At 39.1% G+C, this 22,464-nt stretch overlaps 1 protein-coding gene and 1 long non-coding RNA gene across 7 annotated transcripts in view; one reads left to right on the top strand and one right to left on the bottom strand.

Annotated features, from left to right (window-relative positions):
* plppr2a (phospholipid phosphatase related 2a) overlaps window positions 1-22,464 on the top strand; it is an 82,395-nt gene that overhangs the window by 40,869 nt on the left and 19,062 nt on the right. The gene's annotated exons all lie outside the window — the stretch shown is intronic.
* On the bottom strand, window positions 18,906-22,025 carry LOC147331982 (uncharacterized). 2 transcript variants are annotated; one of them, XR_015128749.1, is made up of 6 exons: window positions 21,964-22,000; window positions 21,711-21,842; window positions 21,227-21,262; window positions 20,716-20,868; window positions 20,261-20,351; window positions 18,906-19,656 (listed from the first exon to the last, which is right to left on the bottom strand). It is a non-coding gene; the product is annotated as an uncharacterized LOC147331982 (long non-coding RNA). The 2 variants fall into 2 exon arrangements; XR_015128748.1 differs by having other exon boundaries at window positions 21,711-22,025.

Below are 22,464 nucleotides of genomic sequence, written 5' to 3'. Positions count from 1 at the left end.
TTGAGTCACTTAACACCACCCTATGACTCATTCAAGCATAAATGGTCATCTCAAGGAACCCAAGGACCAGTGTTACGGCTACACACAACAGACAACTTAGCAAAGAGGTATTAAATTTCCCACATGTGGGACTAATAAAGGTTATCTTATTAGCTGAAAAATTGGCATATTTCAGGTTGGTGTGCAGCGTGTCCTGCACAAGTGTGTGTGTGTGTGTGTGTGTGTGTGTGGGGGGGGGGGGGGGGGGGGGGGGGGGGCAGGAATATAGCACATGAACAGTCTGGAAGTCATGTCCTTAAGAAACAGGGAAAAACCAGCAAAACCTGACATAAAACCTGAGAGATGCATTTGAAATTTTATGTTTAAACTGTCAGTGAACAGGGAAGATGAGGAGTGAAGAACAACATGAGTGACTACAGCCATCATTAAAAAAACGGTGGAGGTTCTGTCATGGTTTGGGGCTCCGTTTCACTCAGTGGTGTTGGAGATGTCATCAAAATTGATGAAATTACACAGAAAACTACTTTAGGTTGAATCCACTATGGAATATACTTTATTGTCTGATTGACAATGGAATTATTTTTGTGCTGGACAATGAACCCCAAAACATACCTGGATAGAAAAACACACAATGGAACACTATCAGTCATGGATTGGCCTCCCCAGAACCAATCCATGAGTCAGTAGATACTCAACATAATTGAAGCAGTGTGGGATCATCTTGACAGAGGACATAAGAAAAAGGCAGCAACATCCAAAGAAGAGCTTTGAATGTCCTTCAAGAAGCCTGGAGAATTATTCCTGAAGATTACTTAAAGAAATGACAAGAAAGTTGCCTCAGACAGTTCAGGCTATGTTGAAGAATGGTGGTCATACCAAAAGTTGACTTTCAAGCTTGTTGGGTGACTCAATACACTCATGTATTTCAGACCCAGCAGCACGCTCAGAGAGAAACTGGTTCACCCGAAAGACAAAACGCCAAAACACAAACTTAACAATGTGGTGTATGCTGTACAGTGCAGCGAGGAATGCCCAGACCTCTACATTGGAGAGACCAAACAGCCACTTCACAAGCGCATGGCACAACACAGAAGAGCCACCTCCACAGGACAAGACTCAGCAGTCCATCTGCATCTTAAGGATAAAGGACACTCTTTCGAGGATGCCAGTGTTCACATTTTGGACAGAGAGGACAGATGGTTTGAAAGAGGAGTGAAAGAAGCCATCTATGTCCACTGTGAGCGACCATCTTTGAACAGAGGCGGTGGTTTACGACACCAACTCTCTGCCATCTATAATCCAGTTTTGAGATCCCTTCCCAAACGCCTTAACGCCCACTCACATCCTGGGCCATCTGACCTCAGGAATTCGCATGATAAGGTGGGGCCAGGTTTCACAATGAACACACCCGAAACTCTGGCTGATTGGGACCCATGCCCAGTTTCCCACCTTGGCTCAGGCGATTAGAGGATCATCAGGGGGTCCTTTTGTCCCTCTGTGGGGGGTCACTCCCACTAGGCTTATATCTGGGACTCTCCACCATTTGATCTTAGAACTGAAGAAGCTTCTCGGATGAGAGGTGAAACGTCTTCAAGCAACTTAAAGAAGTCCAGACGCTTTTCTTTGCAAGCTCCTTTGACTACGATGACCTGGATGACTGAGAACCTTCACAGACATATTTAGGAATAATTCTTGCAACCATATCAATGCAAAAAGCACCTAAAACACTGCAGCAAGTCAATCACTTATTTGTAATCAAAATGATCATGTTTTACTTAAGGAAAACACATATTGTGATAATCCATATGCCTTTTTATTGATACATTAGTTTGCACATAAATGCTGTCAGCATTTATCAAAAGACCACTGCTGTATCTGGAATAACAGTAAGAATTCTCTGTATAAACGCACACTTTAGTTTGGTTCATTTTAAGGACATCTTGGAAGTTTGCCTAATGGAGCTTGTAAGCCAGTTAATCTTAGGATAAATAAACTTATCCTGCAAAGATTCAGTCTGACAGTTTGCGCACAAATGTGTGTTCATTCTCTGTAAATCCACCCTTTGATCAGCTTCATTTTTGTCTTTTTCTCTCTCTGTTGCACAGCCGTTTTCCACGACCGTCCACATTTCTCACTCCACTACATCCCATCCACATTGACCTTTTTGCCTTCGTGTTCTATTTATTACCATTCATCTCTTTTCTATGCTATTTAGGATTTTCTGTGTTTTTTCTTTTTATTTATTCAGAAATATCCTGTTTGTAACTAGAACAGCATAATAGTACTAAATATTTTTTCCCCACCTTTCACCATCCTGGGTACTGTGACATTGCTTCCACTCATCAACACCCTTCCTTCCATTTGTAAATCTTTACCCTTTATCCTTCCTGACCGCTCTTCTCTTCTGTGTTTGTCTCACCTGCCAATTAACACATTTTCACACCTGATGGGATTTCTCACCTCACTGCCATTAAAATCTGTGGCTAGACTGATAAGCATAGAGATCTTACAGAAAATGATCAAAATTGTGCTCATCTGTCCCACTTCCCACTCTTTACCTCTGATGAAGAGGAGAATAAGTCTTTTATGTGACTGCAGTCACACTGAGTTAAAAGGCACACACGGAGATGAATGCTTTGCTTAATAAATCTGAAAAAACGTCACCTTTCAGCTACGCTGTGTTCTGACAGAATCAAGGAGAGGTCCACAGAACATTCAAGGCCTTGTTAAATCCATATGTAGTTGAACTCAGTTTATTCAAATAAAACCAAGTTTCATCTCCACTCACTCACCTCTTCCACCATCTTAGAAATATGGTATCTAACCAGATTCTTACTCTGGATGGCATTACCTTGGCCTCCAGTAACGCTGTGAGGAACCTTGGAGTCATTTTTGACCAGGACATGTCCTTCAACGCACATATTAAACAAATATGTAAGACTGCGTTCTTCCATTTGCGCAACATCTCTAAAATGAGAAATATCCTGTCTCAGAGTGATGCTGAAAAACTAGTTCATGCATTTATTACTTCCAGGCTGGACTACTGTAATTTATTATTATCAGGAAGTCCTAAAAACTCCCTGAAAAGCCTTCAGCTAATCCAAAATGCTGCAGCAAGAGTCCTGACAGGGACTAGAAAGAGAGAGCATATTTCTCCTGTTTTGGCTTCCCTTCATTGGCTTCCTGTTAAGTCCAGAATTGAATTCAAAATCCTGCTCCTCACATACAAGGCCTTAAATAATCAGGCCCCATCTTATCTTAATGACCTTATAGTACCATATCACCCTATTAGAGCACTTCGCTCTCGCTCTGCAGGCCTACTTGTTGTTCCTAGAGTATTTAAAAGTAGAATGGGAGGGAGAGCCTTCAGTTTTCAGGCCCCTCTTCTGTGGAACCAGCTTCCAGTTTGGATTCAGGAGACAGACACTATCTCTACTTTTAAGATTAGGCTTAAAACTTTCCTTTTTGTTAAAGCATATAGTTAGGGCTGGACCAGGTGACCCTGAATCCTCCCTTAGTTATGCTGCAATAGACATAGGCTGCCAGGGGATTCCCATGATGCATTGAGTTTTTCCTTTCCAGTCACCTTTCTCACTCACTATGTGTTAACAGACCTCTCTGCATTGAATCATATCTGTTATTAATCTCTGTCTCTCTTCCACATCACGTCTTTATCCTGTTTCCTTCTCTCACCCCAACCGGTCGCAGCAGATGGCCCCGCCCCTCCCTGAGCCTGGTTCTGCCGGAGGTTTCTTCCTGTTAAAAGGGAGTTTTTCCTTCCCACTGTCGCCAAAGTGCTTGCTCATAGGGGGTCATATGATTGTTGGGTTTTTCTCTGTATCTATGAAGCACCTTGAGGCGACTTTTGTTGTGATTTGGCGCTATATAAATAAAATTGAATTGAATTGAATTGAATTGAATTCCACTGGAAAAATTACTATTTCAAAAATAGGTTTCTAATAATAATAATACAAGCATTATAGAGATGTCTTTCACTGCAAAGTCAAAAGGTGGAGGCTGGCCTGTCCCACTGTCCCAAGGTCCAGCAGAAAATTGAAAGAAAGAAAAAAATCAACTTATGCTAAAAATAATTTATTAACATGGACTCTCTTCTTGGATTCAAACCACTATCTACTGACTGAAAGTCCTGTTTTAGCTTTTCAGCCATAACAGCTTCCTCCTGGTTTAGTTTAACTTTATGCTTCCTCCCTAACTTCCTGAAGTCTTCCTGTCAGAATGCCCAAAAAAAAAGTTAAATATACAATTACTATTTTATTGAACTTTGCCATCTTTGCCATCTTCCCCCAGTGGCAAACAATCCTAGAAAATTATGTTGAAGACAGTGGTAATCTTAGCTATGTTAAAGGTAAAGTGCTAAAGTTCAATCAAGTCTGACGGTAACATTAACTTAACCTTGGTGCACGATAATAAACCGATGTTTTCAATTTAGTTAAAGTACTCTATAAATATATTGATTGTATAGCACTTTTCTACTCTTAAATGAGCACTCAAAGCACTTTTATTACAAGCCTACCTAATTACACACACATACTTTTTTCCCATACCTAAGCACTCTGTCTAACACACAGTTCAGTGGATACATCTTGGAGTTCAGTATCTTGCCCAAGGATACTTTAACATCCAGACTGCAAGAGCTGAAAAGCGAACCAGCAACTTTCTGGGAGATGATGTCCCTACCTACCTGCTGAGCCACAGCCTCCCCAAAAGTGCTAGGTATTTCACAGGTTTCAAAGCAGTACTAACAGGGATGGAGCTTTGAGGTCCGAACAGGTGAAGCTGAATGATTTACCTAACCTCTCTTAGAGATGTCTTGCCTGCTTCTTCCTCCTCCATTAAACCTCACTGTGCATCACTGACACAAACTACGACCTCATGTTGACGACCCCACAAAACAGTTCACCTTCATTTTAAATTGTGCCCACAGGATGAGTGCCCATTTTCCAGACTTTCACTCTACCTTAAGCTTTTGCTTTTTAGTCTTCCCTGCTGTTTTTCTTCTTTAGCATCTCTCCTTTATGTTTTCATACACGGGCCCACGAGCACACGGTCTGGTTTTGTATGCTGCTAAGCCAGGTTAATGAGACAGATGGCAGGGTGGGCTCCATGCGGCAGAGGAGTGGCATCGATTTCTGTGACACTGGCTGCCATGAGAGCATATGTCACACGGGCGAAGGTTTCTGCCCCCTCAACTTCTGTTCCTTAGCTTGTGATGACAAGAGCAAGGAGATAAAATGTTCAAATAATAATAGAAGAGGTGATGTTAATGCAGGGAGAGACATCTGATATTGAGGCTGCTACCAGAAGGGAAAATACACGTAAAAAAAAGCAACTTTAAGAAAAAGAAACTGATAAGGATTCTATTCATGGAAAGAAGCCGTTTGTGCTGTTTTCTTCCGTACACATTAAAGACTCTCTATCTTTTCTATCTATCTGTGATGCTGGAATCCATACAGAAGGCTAATTTACCACAGTCTGCACAGTTCCCATTCTGCCTGGCATGCAGTCACAGCTCTCATCTGACTGCTCATGGTGATTATCACCTTAAGATAGGAGGGGATTGCATCAACATACCATTTTAATCATCAACTCACATCTCCTCGTTCCGTCCATCACCTTCTCTTTTCTCCACCAGTTTCTCTGTGTCTTCATAAGTCTGCAGTTTGTACTTTACCGTTTTCCTTTATGGCCCTGGGCGGTTATTGCATCAACCTGATTGCCTATGCAGTGAACAGGGCGAGAAAGATAAAGTTCATGCCTTCCTAGTGCTTTCAGCTAAAGTCACCCATTCCTGTGAAATGAGATTAGACTGAACAGTAGTTGTCATTTCTGCTTCTTAGCTTTGATCCATTTTTACTCAGGCGAAAGCAGAGACACCTCAGGGGTCCTGCTTGGCTGGTGGACTGCCATGCTTCAGTCAACACCTCAGAGGTCTCTGACAAATGCTGGTGCCCAATCTGCATTCACAACAGGGGTGCATACTGGTTCGCTACTGTCTATTCTTACATCTCTACATGGGTACATTGGTCCAAGGCTTAGGTTTTCTTTTTAGCATCTAACTCACACTCACGCTTAATCACAGTAATAATGCTTCTTTTTAAAACAGCATTTTTAAAAAACTCTCCAGATGTACACTTTTGGACAGTTTAAGAAATATTTTCTGTCATGTGCGCACTGACTATGGCGGTGTAGACAGAGAGCAGAGATCTATTTGTTTGCAGAAAATAACGAATACAAGGAATTGCAACGGCTTCAAATAAAATCAGGGTGTTTCAAGAACCTTCGCTGTTTCCCCCTCTGTCTTGTTTCAGTGTTATTTCTTGTTCTGTTTTCTTTTATTTGTCATCTGAAATGTGTTTTTATCTCTGTTTAGTATTTGTGTTTTGCTTCCTGTTTTACTTTGAAGACTGGTTTTCTTTCATATCCTGTTGTTTTGTTGTCTGTCTCTGTCTTCCCCTGATCTCCTGTTTGTTTTCACTGTGTTCTTTCTTCTTGACCAATTACTACAAAATGTATTTACAGTCTTTCCTTTTTTCAGTCTGGTTTGCTCCTGTCTGTGCCTTCATATTTTTTACATGGTTTTAGTTGGACTTTTTTGTATTTAAAGTGGAACTTTGATCCACCACAATAAAGCCTCACCTTTTGTTTAATATTCAGCCTGAAGTGTAGGTCCTCTATCCAACACTCAGGACAGTGAAAGAAGGAAGAAATTACAAACGGTATAGCGTTGTAAAAAAAACCCAAAAACAATTAGATGCTAATTAGAAACGGTATCGATATTAACAGTTCTGTTTTAACCTCCTGTGGTTGACACTAAACTTTAGTCAGGACATAGGGTTAGGGTTGACCCCTCCACTCACTAGCAGCTGAACACATTAACGGTAATTGAGATTGAAAACATTAAAAAATATTTTATCAGGTATTTCAGTAAAACTCCAGTTTCAACAACGCTTTAGTACTAAACGGTTACCATAAATGTTAACCTGGCAAGTGCACATATTATCTATTAGCCATTATTTGACACATATAAATCCAGCCTCAAGCTAGTGTACTGGTTCTAGTGCCCTTCCCAACCCTGGATAAATGGGCTCATCAGGAAGAGCATCCAGCGTAAAAAACTGTGCCAAATCAGACATCAGTAGATCCAAATGATGTGGCGACGCCTCGGGAAATAATGGAGCAGATGAAAATATGTTTATCCAATAGCCATCAACATTAGCCATCTGCTAAGCTATTGTTAAGGTAGCAGCTATGGGTAATAATAAAACAATAATGTCAATGTAGGAGCTTGGTAGCTAACATTTTCAGTCCTGCCCATTTGAAATAATGATAGTGTTCATTTAACAGTGTGAAATAATTATTTGTAAATAAATGTTTCTCTGAAAGTCCCAGACTGAAGCTGAGTAAAGTCTACTAGTTGGCAACTACATGGAAACCGTGGTAGCCGACCTTACCATCTCTATGTTTAATGAAGTAATGGTTTCAAATCATCAGTAGTGCAGCACTACATCAGACAAATTAAAAATAACTCTCTATATTATTGTCTGTGTTGTTATAATCTTTGCATGTAATTTTTTTTTTTTTTTTACATATTTTTATATCAAAAATAGCCTTGAAGATTTTTCTTGGTATTTGTTTTAAGTTTGTATTCCTACCAATAGTTAACTCTATGAATTATAATATTATGACATAAATTGCTTAACTAATGAAACAAGCATAGATTTTCATTCATTTCCAAAAGTCTAAAACCTGAAACTGGGTTGACAGTATTTCCAAATGTCTCCATTTAAGAAGTTATAAACTGTTTTAGTGATGCTTGTAATACTTATATGTTTCTAAGGAAAAATGCAGTAGTGTGGATTAATACTCACACAAGTTCTCTGTGAAAAATGATTCTGGCTAAAGGCAGCAAGCAGAGGCATACGTTCTGTAAGGAAATGTGTCTCAAAGTTGTCCTGTTTTCCATCGTCACTATCTTATCTAAAAATGGGGAAAAGGGTTTGAAGGTTCTCAAATTATTATATTACTATTAAATATTTACTTTTAAAGAAAATATTGGTTTCCAATAAATGTTTTTTCACCCTAAAATTGTAAATACTGCGCGCCATCGCAGCAAACTGAAATTTGTTGCATGCTGATTTTACATGACATGATGATTTCTGAGCTGCATGCTTCTGTTCAGTATATACTGTACCAGGTATATCTGTGAAGGTTCTCAGTCATCCAGGTCATCGTAGTCAAAGGAGCTTGCAAAGAAAAGCGTCTGGACTTCTTTAAGTTGCTTGAAGACGTTTCACCTCTCATCCGAGAAGCTTCTTCAGTTCTAAGGTCAAATATAAACCTAGTGGGAGTAACCCCCCACAGAGGGACAAAAGGACCCCTGATGATCCTCTAATCACCTGAGCCAAGTTGTGAAAATGGGTGTGGGTCCCAATCAGCCAGAGTTTCGGGTGAGCTCATTGTGAAACCTGGCCCCACCTTATCATGCGAATTCCTGAGGTCAGATGGCCCAGGATGTGAGTGAGCGTTAAGGCGTTTGGGGAGGGAACTCAAAACTGGATTATAGATGGCAGAGAGTTGGTGTCGTAAACCACCGCCTCTGTTCAAAGATGGTCGCTCACAGTGGACATAGATGGCTTCTTTCACTCCTCTTTCAAACCATCTGTCCTCTCTGTCCAAAATGTGAACATTGGCATCCTCGAAAGAGTGTCCTTTATCCTTAAGATGCAGATGGACTGCTGAGTCTTGTCCTGTGGAGGTGGCTCTTCTATGTTGTGCCATGCGCTTGTGAAGTGGCTGTTTGGTCTCTCCAATGTAGAGGTCTGGGCATTCCTCGCTGCACTGTACAGCATACACCACATTGTTAAGTTTGTGTTTTGGAGTTTTGTCTTTCGGGCGAACCAGTTTTTGTCTGAGCGTGTTGCTGGGTCTGAAAAGCACCGGGATGTCATGCTTGGAGAGTACTACTGTATACTTATTTGAAAAAGGAAGCTTGTGTATCTGATTGCACGACCAGCCACAAACACTTTCTCACACTGATACCATTGTTATTCTGTACCGCTCATATGAAGCTGAAACCACCAGTTAGCTTAAGCTAGCATCAAAAACAGCTAATCACTGTATCTAAAGATAATAGAATCCACCTGCAAAGCTTATTAGCTTATTTGTTTACAGTATAAAAGCATTACTGTAAGTAATATATTCAATTTGATTCAATTCAGTTTTATTTATCTAGCAAATTACATCAATAGTCACCTCAAGGCATTTTATATTGGAAGGTAAAGAGTCTAAAATATTAAAAAGAAACCCCAACGATCATATGACTCCCTATGAGCATGCAGGCAAAAGTGGGAAGGAAAAACTCCTTTTTAACAGGAAGAAACAGGCTCAGGTTATATAATTTTATTCACTTTAATAATGATTTTAATGATTATTTATTTAAATAAAATGTGGGAAAGGCATCTTTGACCCATGTATATATATATATAAGTGTCCATGCTCACGTGCAGTGATGGGAATAACAGCGTTACAAGTAACGGCGCTACTAACGGCATTACTTTTTTCAGTATTGAGTAATCTAACTAATTACTTTTTCTATCGTTACAACGCCGTTACTGTTACTAACAAGAAAATGCGGTCCGTTACTATTTTTCAACAAACAGACGGTTGAAGCTGTCTTCAGCTTACCGCATCTTATATCAGTAGCTGTCAGTAATCTGGGCACTACAGCTTTAAGCAGCTGCGCGCGCTCCCGCGGACCGCAATCACTTTCTGGTAGACAAGCACTTTTTGGCACAACACCTGGAGCTAAGGGGGAAAACAATCAAATGAGCGCTGCCGTTTGACTGAGGAAGAATAAAGTCGTGGTAAGCCAATCACATGACCACTTCAAGATGACAAAGCAACAAGGTGACATATACCAGTTTTTAAATTGTGTTGATAGGCCACGTAAAACCAGAGTCATGATAAACAATATATATGTGTTTTTTTTCCTCAATAGTTTCGTCCGTTTACTGTCGAAGGACAGCACAGCGAGCACTCTCTGCTTATGAGCAAAAAATAAAAAAACAAAACAAAAAACAGCCTGTTCGTGTTGATGGAAAAATGTAACATGTCGACCAATCAAAATTGATATGGCAATGTGACATTTGGTTGTTTAGGAAGAGGGGGAAGTTTTAGGAGTGTGAGAGAGAGAGAGAGAGAGAGAGAGAGAGAGAGAGAGAGAGAGAGAGAGAGAAACAGCAGAAAGAGAGAGAGAGCGAGTTTTGAGATGTGAGAGATTTGTGATGTTTAGCGTGTTTGGAGTGTTGTTTTGTGTAGTTAGTGTGTAGTTAGTGGGTAGTTTTGTGTCGTGTGTCAGAACAATGAGGTGACTGCTGTCTTCAGGTAAAAAACAGGATGAGCGAGACACCTGCTGCTGTCAGACCTGCAGGTATCAGGCTGTGATTTTCTCCTTTATAGTGGACAGAAATTATTTTTTGGGAGTGGCACAAATAATTTGTGTGGCATCTTATTTAATGCCGAACAGCTGATTGTTCTGTAAATAGTTTGAAATGTTTTTTTTTTTAAGGGTAAAAGGTAAATGGCTGCAAATAACTTTGTTGTCCGCAAAACTTGTGCATAGGATTTTAAAATTGACAATTTATATTTGCATCTAAAGTTATGAAATATGATTCAATAAACATGTTTGTGGTTGTTACAGTAAAAAATATAACTTTTTCTACTCAGATTTTATATTTTTTTTGTCTGATTTTAGATCAGTTGTGTTACTACAGTATGTCAAAATGAAAACATAACTGTAAATTCAGACACGTGAGGTTGTGCTGAAAAGGATGATACCAAACGAAGCAAAGTAAATAGTTTTTAAAGGTGAAATATAGAGGAAACATCAAACGTAGTCAAAAATGGCCAATTATACCCTGGGCCCCAGAGGGTTAAACATTCTTTTAAAGTAACGCAATAATTACTTTTCAAGTAATTAATTATTTTTAGAATATTGTAACTCAGTTACTAACTCAGTTACTTTTTTGAAGAAGTAACTAGTAACTTGGAGCAGCAGCTGCTCTACTCTGAGCCCCTCCTTGATGGCCGAACTTCTCACCCTAGGGCCTCCAGCTTGCACTGGAACGGTTCGCAGCCGAGGTGAAGCAGCGGGAATGAGGATCAGCACCTCCAAATCTGAGGCCATGGTTCTCAGCCGGAAAAGGGTGGAATGCCCACTCCGGGTCGGGGATGAGTTCCTGCCCCAAGTGGAGGAGTTCAAGTATCTCGGGGTCTTGTTCGCGAGTGATGGGAGAAGGGAGCCGGAGATCGACAGACGGATTGGGGTTGCAGCTGCAGTAATGCAGACGCTGCACCGGTCCGTCTTGTTGAAGAGGGAGCTGAGTGTAAAAGCGAAGCTCTCAATTTACCGGTCGATCTACGTCCCTACCCTCACCTATGGCCACGAGCTGTGGGTAGTGACCGAAAGAACGAGATCGCGGATACAAGCGGCAGAAATGAGCTTCCTCCGAAGGGTGGCTGGCCTCTCCCTTAGAGATAGGGTGAGAAGTTCGGCCATCCGGGAGGGGCTCAGAGTAGAGCAGCTGCTGCTCCACATCGAAAGGAGCCAGCTGAGGTGGTTCGGGCATCTGACAAGGATGCCCCCTGGGCGCCTCCTGGGTGAGGTGTTCCAGGCATGTCCCACCGGGAGGAGGCCCCGGGGCAGACCCAGGACACACTGGAGAAATTATATCTCTCGGCTGGCCTGGGAACGCCTTGGTGTTCCCCCGGATGAGCTGGAGGAGGTGGCTGGGGAGAGGGAGGTCTGGGCCTCTTTGCTTAGGCTGCTGCCCCCGCGACCCGGCCTCGGATAAAGCGGATGAAGATGGATGGATGGATAACTAGTAACTATAATTAATTACTTTTTTAAAGTAACTTGCCCAACACTGCTCACATGTGTAGTAGGCCTACACATCTACAGGCTGACATCTGTTCCCATTTTGCTACATATGGGGAATATTTTCCATGAAATTTCTGTTACTCAAATCCAAGTTCTGTCATCGGATGTGCATCCAGGTGGCTCATTGTAAATAAACAATGTCCCAGCAAAGATGTGAAGTGTGAAAGAAACAGAATGATAGATAACAATGAGATATAAAGCAGCCATAGGTCCCACTGATACATATTTTAAGGGATGTTACCGAGCAGAGAAAAGTGGGGTGTGAAATTGAACAAGATAAAAATAGAGAAGGGAAAAGTAAGAAATGTATAACCTACTTTTTTCTTTCAGTTTAAAAAAACTAAGGTAAAGGAAAAGGAAAGAAGAGATTAAAGGGAAAGAAGGGGATTAGTGATGCTGCTACGCAATGATGAAGCGATTGTGCTTATGTAAGAAGGAAGAAGGATCGCTTTGATGCAAGCAGGCAGGGTTTGACTTTCTGGACGGATACCAAGCAGGATAACAGTGGCTGTGATGTTGAATTTTTCCTAGTAGAAGAAGGGCATCACTCTGTTTATTAGGTTGTATGATGTGTGTTGACGTGTATGCTTGATAGGCTCCATTTTTGTAGAAGCCTTAGCATTTGTGTAAAGTGCCCCTTGGCCTTGTATGTCTATTCATCCATAAATGAGATCATGTTCTTTTCTCAGTTGTTATTCTTCATCATATCTTATCAGTGTTTATGAAGTCTCTGATCTATAGACTCGTCCAGTCTGTATTTACAGAGACCAGGAGTCTCGTGTTAGTACCCACCCCTCACAGTCAAAGTCCTGGTGAGATCCACATGTAAGGAAAGGTAATGATCTTGATCTGCTCAGACAGGTGCCGTGTCTTTAACATCCATTAGCCCAGATCTCATCTATACACTGCATCGCATTACTTTACACATGAATGACTTTCCCAATCTTGTCAGAAGCATTAAGTCTCATGGCTGCAGAGCTGCGTTTCATCAATGTGGATCTGCAGTTGGTCCATGCAATGCAAGAATTGCAGCATGCCTTCATTAAATTAAGCCACAGACATGAACTGAATATCTCCCAACAAAGGTTTTCAGCTATACAATATGTGAGTGATTGTGTCTTGAGACATAGAGATACACAGAACTACTGGTACATTAAGGATAACTGTTAAGGCCATGGGGTTGTGTTGTGTTTTGAATTTTTAGATAACTTGAACATGACGATCACTTCACTGTCCTCAGTCACCAGATCTCAGTCCAATAGGCATTTTTGGGATGTGCTGGAACTGGAGATTCTTATTATGGATGTGTAGTCGAATGACACTGTCATGTCAGTATGCACCGTGTCTGTGTCGATATGTTGAATCTTTGCTTTGAAGAATTAAGACAGCTCTGAAGGCAAAAGGGGTCCAACCTAAAACTAATGAGGTGTAACTAATGAAATGACCAGTGAGTGCACTTTGGGGTTGTTTCCTGTTTTGCTTGGTCTTGTTTAGGGTTTCACTTCCTCTGTGTCTGATTGGCTCCTGTTTCCTATCCCCAACTACTCTAGTTGGTGTGTATAAATAGCCCTGCCTTTCTCTTTGAATTTTGTGCTTCACTTTTTCCTCCCATGTGTTCCCTTTCCTCATGCTTCTTGTCTGTGTATTTTGGATGTTTGCTTTTTAGAGTTTTACACCTTTATGCTTTGTTTGTTCTGGACTTAAGGTTTAAATAAAGCCTGAGGTTTTTGTTCTGTTTTTATTTTATGGTCCACCTTAAAACATTTCAGTCATTTAAACATGACAATTTAAACATCTGCAGCAACAAAATTGTACATACACATTACATACAATCTTTGAATAATATTGACAGAGGATATTTTTCTTGCTTTTCTAAGTTGAACTTTCTGGGGGCTTTATCCTAACTTCTCTCATCTTTATATTGTTGAAAGCTATACAGTACTTATTTTCAATAAAAAACACATATGGAGATGCATGTCCAGCAAAAAAGAAATCAGAAACTTTCTTAAAATTCACATTCATTTACAGTAATTTCCACTAGATAAAAATAAGCCAGGACAAAAAAGAACTATATATAACATCACGGTTGTGATCCTGAGAGGGTGCCTAAAGCTAAGTGCTGACTCAATCATTTGAGAATAGCAAAATCCTGAAGAAGAAATTAAAGGCAGCTAGTGTATTTTAAGATTTCCACGCACCAGAAAGTGGCAGAAATGCAAACTGTAATCAATTGTTCATGGGGAATAACTAATAGCTCTACACCCAGAATTATGCTTTAACCAAAGAGGGTCACTAAAATCTGTACATGGATTTTACTCCCAAATGACTAAGCTTTAGCTCAAATACACTCAAATATTGCACAATACCCTCCAGCTATATTGCACCATGGCCAATTTTAAGAAATACCCAGAACACTCCCCACCCCACCCATCCCTCTCATACAGAAACAAAAAAGAAAAGCAAAAGAAAGAAAATGTTAAAAACAAAGGAGCTTGGCCCTAATCCAGCTTTTCATATGGATCAAAAACAGTGTTGGTTTATATTGCACTTAATGATAGTCCTGCAAGGGTGGATTAATTCTGGACTATATTCGTGTATCGTGTCTTTTTCTAATCACTGCCTCTCAAATTCAATAGAAAAGTTCACAGAGTGAACACAGGCACTTAGGAAAAGACAAACACAGAGCTCAGAGTATCCAGCTACACTTGCACTGCAGTATTTAATAACCTGATAGCAAATGCTGTTGTAGATCTACTGCGGTGAAACTACAGTTTAATGAATGTGGACTACAAAAAGTGAGCCTTTCATATGTCTCTGTGTGTGCTCTTGTCGCCTTGTTTCACAGGCTGTAGAAACATGGGACAAATCAGCAGCGCATTCCTGGGGCTTCACATACCGCTATTTCAAAGACTTTGGTGTGTCACATTTATGCAAGAGGTCCTTTGACATTGGCATGTGACACAGTGGGTTATGGCTGTAGTGAGATGGGTCTGTCACTTCCAGCTTGTCAGAAGAACCCCTTGGTGTCACATTTCAACATACTGGATAGAGTCATTTTTCACTCTGCAGAGTTATTGTTGTGAAGGAGAATATTTTAGCCCACACGCCAACCTTTTCCTGCACCCACCGACTAGTTTTAAGTACCCGAACCTAACCTTTGGTGCTAAACTAAACCAGTAAGTGAAGAAAAAAACAAACACAAAAAAACACCAAGTGAAAATTAATCACTAACTAACAAAGTGCAAAACACCCATGCAGTGCGAACTTCTTTCATATTGCATCACATCACAAAAGAATGACCTTACTGGACTTAAGACCAAGTGTATCATGTTGTTCAGACAAATGGAAAACACTACAATGGGTCAAATGTGTTCACCAGCAGGTGAAATTAACCTAAGCCCTTAACACCTAGTCGATCATATTTGATAAATGAGTGCTTCTACACTATCAGTTTGATTTTTGATTTTTTTTTGCCCCAGAAACACCTAAATAAATTGCACAATACATTTTTAAGCAATAAGCTGCCAATAAATAAATATAAACCTATAATAATTGGCAGATTTAGCCAATATAATACAAATTTAAACTCATATATGTGGAGTAATACCTTTTTATTTGTCATAAGATTTTATAAACACTCCATTTTCAAGAAATGTGACTTTTCTGGCACTTATTTAACAGTTCAGGGTTTAAAGGGTTAACAATGTAGACTAGAAATGTGTCTTTGATCATTTTACTATTAAACAGATTCTAGCAATGACGACTTAATAAATACTGATACATTTTATGTGAATACTCAGAGCCTAACATGAGTCTTATTTTCATCTGTCCCTTTGGTTTGAGTTTTCTGTTTTTGCCACCTTATTTGATCACTAACACACCAAAGTCAGCTGTCTGCAGAGAGGAATCCTAATGGAAGTAATCTGTAACTTGCTGCTAAGCAGCAGGTCCTGGCTGTTTCCTAGATGCCTGATTTGGCCCTCACAGCTTCATGTCATTATTCTAGAAGATGCTAAAATGTCTGGCTGTTGTTCTCATATATGCTCTCTGAAATTCACTCTTTCATACACTAAAAGGGAAAAAAAAAGATGAAGCTGGTTTTGTTTAACACGGCTTTGAAGGAAACTGCTGGATTGTGTATCCTGACTTCTTTTCCTCCTTCTTCTGAATGAACATGTTCAGTGTGAAATTGCTAATTACAAAGCTAGATATAAAATAACGCACATGGGTGTGAAATGTATTTATCTAAAATGTTATTTCTTTCCGCTCTCCTCTTCTTTAATAATGTTGCTCTAATCCTCCCTGCTTTCTTGTTGCTCTCTTTATTCTCCAACTCCCACCGCTTGTCTGTCATCTCCACAATCCTCTTCATTCATCTCGTGGCTCAGAGTAAAACGTCCCCGCTTATTGCCTCATAATAGACACACGTTCATAAAAAGGGCCAGTCTGAATACACACTTGCATTTTACTAATACCCACAAATTGAGATTTGATTACTTACACAAACACACACACACACACACACACACACACACACACACACACACACACACACACACACACACACAGCCAAATCCTCCAGCCTCCTTGTGAGGACAAAAATGGGCTGTGTAGTCATGATGCCGATTGTTAATCACATCTCACGTCTGTATTAATGTTTCATTCCTCGACTCATCTCTAGTTTTGCATCATGTGACCAATGCAACTGCCTGTCACTCACCTTTACGTACTGATTTTGCAGTTCGCTGAAGCAACAAAGTCGCACGTCCTTGGTTTCCGAATGCTTCACACTACCTCCGCTTTGTCATCGCGCACGCTTGATGAGCAGCTTAATTTCAAGGAATTATTATCCTGTTGTCTCTAAACTGCAGTGACAGCCTCATCACATTTAACCGTGAGTCCTTGAAGGAGCAGTCGGGACAGAGGCAGGGAGCCAGAGTGCATTCTGCCGCAGCCGAGAGAGATGATTTAAAAATGTTGGTTGAAATAATGCGCTTCATGATTCACACGGATGCCATCAATGCATGAATAATGTATTCCTGCATTACTAACCCTAACCCCATTAACTTTCTACCTTCAGCACAGCGCCCCCTCTTCTTTCTTCACTCATAAACTCATCTTCTCTTTTGCTCCTGCTGCTTCTGAGAGCAGGGATTTGTTTTGCAAAGTGAGGCAGCATAAAACATTTCACACACTCTACACAAAAAAATTTATTCTTGGCTCTCATATAACATGAGACAACAATTTTGATTAAAAGGCAGCCAAAAATATAAAAATCATTAATCATTAAGAAAAACATATTTTGTATAAACCGATTGTATACCAGTCAAGTAAATTTCATTTGGCCAGAGTCAGTTAAAGTTTTACAGTGTACTTATGTAACAAAATTACACTGAAAATTTACATCTAATCAGATTACTTAAAGTCAGTGTTATAAGATTTTATCAACATTTAGGGTATAAATGTTGAAAGGTACAGATGAGTTTTAACGTTGTAGTTAGTCACAGTTTATTGGTGTAGTTGGGTACTTTTTTCCCCCCACTGCTGATGGCTGTTTCCCGCTTTATTAATACTAGACAAAGACATTTACAGGTTATTTTTGAGTCTAAAAGCAACTTAAATCATCTCATCGAAACACCAGGGGATCTAAATGTAACGTTAAATCCATAAATTAACATTATTATATTTTAAATTTTTGTCTTATTAAGGGTTTATCTGTTCAAAACTCCCGGCCTGGTGCGTGTTTTCACTAACAAGGTGTATTCATGTAAACCTAATATTTTCACTTACACCCACTCAGTAAACACTGTCTTGTTCAGATTGGTTGGTTTATAAATAAGTAAGTCTGTAAGTCACGACAGAGTAACTGAACAGAAAATCATGAGACTCCCTCACAGTATACACATGTGTAATTGCACATTAATAATATTACCATATCATGCCTATTCTGTGATAAAGACCGTCATGCTTGATCAGCACAGGTGGGTGTTATTGTTGTGCTACTTAAGATAAGATAAGATAAGATAAGATAAGATAAGATAAGATAACCTTTATTAGTCCCACACGTGGGAAATTTGTTTTGTCACAGCAGGAAGTGGACAGTGCAAAAGTTATGAGGCAAAAATTAGAATACAATAAGAATAAATACAGTACACAACTGTACAGAATAGAATAAAATAAAATACTATATACACTGAAAAAAATATGTTGTTGGATTTACTTAATTCAATGGTGGACATTTGTTGCACACAGATGTTTTGCTTTGGCAGCAACTTAAACAATTGAGTTAAATTAACACAATTTATTCATGTTCAATAAACCTGTGCAATTTGTGTTGATAAAATGTGACTTAAACATGTTTTGATGAAGTAATTTGAGCTCTTGGAATATTTTAATCCTTCACAATTTTCTCACGTTATCCCAACACCATTCAATAACTTTTACCCAATACTACTTGGTCACTTAAATACTACATGTTATCTTCAAATTACATTTTGCTATTATATTCTAGTATCAAATACACAATTTTCAAATGGAGGCCTTATAACAGATTGTATTGTTCTCTTCCAAGATGGTTGCTGGCATCCACCAGTAACCTTTCAAAACAACATGTCTAATTTCACTGCAGTAGGTAAAGAATTAAACTGACATTACTCCTCTACTGAATCTATATAAATCAACAGTTAAATAATGTCAGTTCTTCCGTGTTCTCTGGAATCAATCGCAGCAAAGAAATTAGACTGTTTCTTTTGAAAAATGTTGGGAAAGAACAATACAAAACATTCTATTTAAGGCCTCTGACATCAAGATTCAGTTAAACAACAATTATAACTAAACAATTTGAGGTAATGTTAGTTTCCATTAACATTAAATTAGGTTACTGAATTGGCAAACACCTTCCTATTAACACTACCCATTTTACCCCAATAACTAAAGAAATTAGCACTTGCAGGTCAAAACCTTTATTCAAGAGACGCAAAAATAACATTGATACAGTGACTGTCAAAAATTACAGCACTGATCATACTGTGACATCTTGGTTCAAAACAGCACACTTAGAAATATTCAACGTTCCTTACTTCAACTGAATGAAACTGAAAATACCATTTCACACGACCCATATGGGATATTTAGACTGTATAACTGTTCACGCTACATCTCTTCACTAGTAAAAGAAAGAAAAAATACAAAGAGAAATTTAAAAATGCTGCCAAACAGACAAACAGAACTTGTACAGAGCAAAAGGAAAAACAAACAACAACAAAAAACAGCTCGTCCTCATGGCAGTTGCAGAGTATATAAAAATGAACCCTGCGATCCGTTCCTGGAATTGAGCTTCAAAAATGCAGCAGAACAAGTGTGAGATTTAAATGTCCTCTCACCTAGAGCTGGTCACCTCACATGCATAACAGTGAGCTTCGTTGCAGGAGCAGTTTTGTCTTAGTTGTGAGCTTTTCTTGAGAGCTGAGTTGCATCCAACTCCATTACCACCCATTGAATCACCTCAAAAGTGTAGCAGAGTTGTGATGGGTAACTCATGTTGAAGGAATAAAAAAGGTCCAAACAGCATGGCTACTGCAAAGGTCACGTTATCCAGATCTTGAAGAACAACATCAGAAAAGTCATTGCCTGGCGCATCTCTGGAGACAGATGTTCATTGTGGTTTTCGCAATCTGTGCAGTGGCCTCAGTCAAGTCCTGGTTAAACACAAAACATTTCTTTAAGATTCCTTTTTAAACTCATCTCTTTTGAATCTACCAGTTCTAATGTTAGAGTAATTTAAACCAATGCAAGCAACATAGTAAATAGCTATAGCCAAAGAGTGGCCTGCCATGCTGCCATTCATGGTCTAACAGAGTTTCTAAGAGAGGGTGAAAAACATAATAATTTCAAATGCTTTACATTAGTTTTTGTTAGAAAGACACCGGCCCATCAGAAATCCAGGCTATGTCACTCAGAAGATGTTAGAATTTAGACTTTCAGCCCCACAATTTGGTTAGCTGTTGGTCAGTTGGTCTTTTTTTTTTTTTTTCCAAACAAAAGCTAAAGTAAATACTGGTGGGATTTTCCTTTGTTCATTAGAATGACAAATTTAAAGTTTTTTTCACACTGATGTGACCCCTAATACAGGGGTGGGGGTGGGGCCTCAAGGGCCGGCGGCCGAGTTCACTACCAGGCCTCATGTGAACTTCAAATTATTAAAGAGGACTACTGGTCCTAACCAGTCCAATGAGGATCAAGTGGATAACTAAATGCATTTTTAAAGGTTGCAAATCCACAATCTACTCATAAAACACTCACCATGAACTCCTGCACCAAGATGTTGCAATTGTCTTTCACACAGATGCGGAGCACTTTGATGAGGGACTTCGAGCATTAATGTCATCCTTGACTATTATAACAAAGAAAACAGAGATTTGTGAACTTTTCAGTAGCACAGAAGAAAATGATCCCAGACAAAAACTCTTGACTTTTTAAACCAGTCAACATGCAACACCAGCATCTACAAAGCAATATCAAAAGTTCCTGTTTGACATCAACTTTATGGATATATAGTTTCCAGAACATTTATTTTTAAAAAAAGATAAATTTTTCTCAGTGGGCCAGTAAATGCATGACGAAAATTATGGCATCCTTTTAGTGGAATCATTACTCACAGGTAATAGTTGACTGTTTCAATGGATGTAGCATAAAAATTTTACTGACCTAATGCAATACATATACACTTTGTAGTTAAAGAATTTTAAAGTTCTTACTGTCATAATGGCAGCTACATCCTTTAGCTTTGTGCCCTGTTCCCCCGATCACTTTGCAAACACTTTCAGCAGACTGTCAGAGAGAAACTCAGCTCCGTCAGAAACCTTGACTGTAAAGGCATGGTTGGGATGCACTGGAATGCTGCATTTTATCTGAAATGACATAAAATTATTTTGAAATAACAGCAGGCACTGTGCTTGGTTAATCAGTAATGTTTTGTTGAATAAAAACTGTGTTTCCAGATCTTATGGGATTAAAAAAAATCCAAAGATGTTTGTTTCTGATTTGCAACCCAACAACCCACAAGTTACAACCTCATTTCAGTTCAAGTGTGCATTAATGCGAGTCCAGTAATCACCTTTCTGGCAATACATACAGGTATAAGTTAAACCTATGGCAGATTTTGGATTTCTCAGTTGTATTAATAGGGTGAGTATGCATGCACCTAATAATTATAAAAAACCCATTGTAATTAAGTTACAGAAACGAAAATAGAATATACTTTCTTACCATAACACCTTGAACCCACAATCCATCAGCTGACTCCTGGTGAAATGCAGAATAGAGGTCGTCTCTCAATGTGCAGCAAAAAAAACAAAAACAAAAACAAAAGGACAGCAGGTGAGGCCAGGAGGGGTAGGGATGTAAGCTAGCATAATGCCGCTGATGATATTAGCTAAAGCTGTTCAATGTCCAAAATCTCACTAACACCATGGTGCAGTAAATACACAATGTAACTGAAGAGTCAGTTGGCAAATCTATTCACACAGAAAACCAAATTATGTTATGAGTGCCTCGTAATTAGGTTTAATGTGATATTACGGCTCTTGTGCCAAAGACAAATTCAAATGAAAAAGCGCCAATTCTTTGACAACAGATAAAACAGCAAATAAGCTAACGACTCTTTTTTAGCATGTTACATGGCGACACTCTAGACGTTTAACTACATTTGGCTGAAATATGGTAAATATTAATTCAAAAAATCAAGACATACCAAAAACGTAGAGTTGGCTGCTCGACTTGACTGAGATGGATGCCTTTTTTAAACCACGATCCAAAGCCCGCGAGATGAAATCACGCGTGGTTTCACGAGATTTAACGTTGCTATCTTATTGACTTACTTCACCTGAACATGATATGAACAATTTAATACACCCTTTCTGCATATCATGTAGTTTTTACACTATATAGTTACATTTAACTTTAAAACATGAGGCAATTGTGTTAAATACATGCAAGATGCTTACATAAATCCAAGAGATGGCCAGTCCCTTTTTTTCAGTGTACAGTAGAATAAAATAAAATAAATATACAATAAGATAAAAATAGAATACAAATACAAATACTATATACAACTGAGTAAAAATACAACAAAAGTACAACTTTGTACTTTATAAAAATGTAGAGCTGTTAAATCCTGTTAATCTCTGTCATGGGTGACTTTCCAGAGCAACACCAGACAATTCACACGCACTGTTTGTGTTACACTTTACTGTTTAACTTTACTGTAAAAGGCACATGCTATTCCAATAATGGGCTCAACTTGAAGCAATATAACAACATACAAAGTAAGTAAGACTTGAAAACAGATGCTTTAATGCTTTAACACAGAATCTATTTAGACGTTTGCAGAACAATCCCATGGAAAAGTAAACTCACTTTTTTTCTTGCTTTAAATCAATTAGGTTGAAGATTAACTAATGTAATAATTTAACTAATTGAATGTAATTTCCAAGTGGACATACTTT

Source organism: Aulonocara sp. 'chitande type north' Nkhata Bay, linkage group LG4, assembly GCF_057382095.1.
Source record: "Aulonocara sp. 'chitande type north' Nkhata Bay isolate Kocher_YH1m ecotype deep benthic linkage group LG4, A_spYH_male_GT1.1, whole genome shotgun sequence".
Classification (NCBI taxonomy): Eukaryota; Metazoa; Chordata; class Actinopteri; order Cichliformes; family Cichlidae; genus Aulonocara; species Aulonocara sp. 'chitande type north' Nkhata Bay.
The sequence above is the reverse complement of the archived record's forward strand: the minus strand, read 5'-3'. Positions and strand labels throughout refer to the sequence as shown.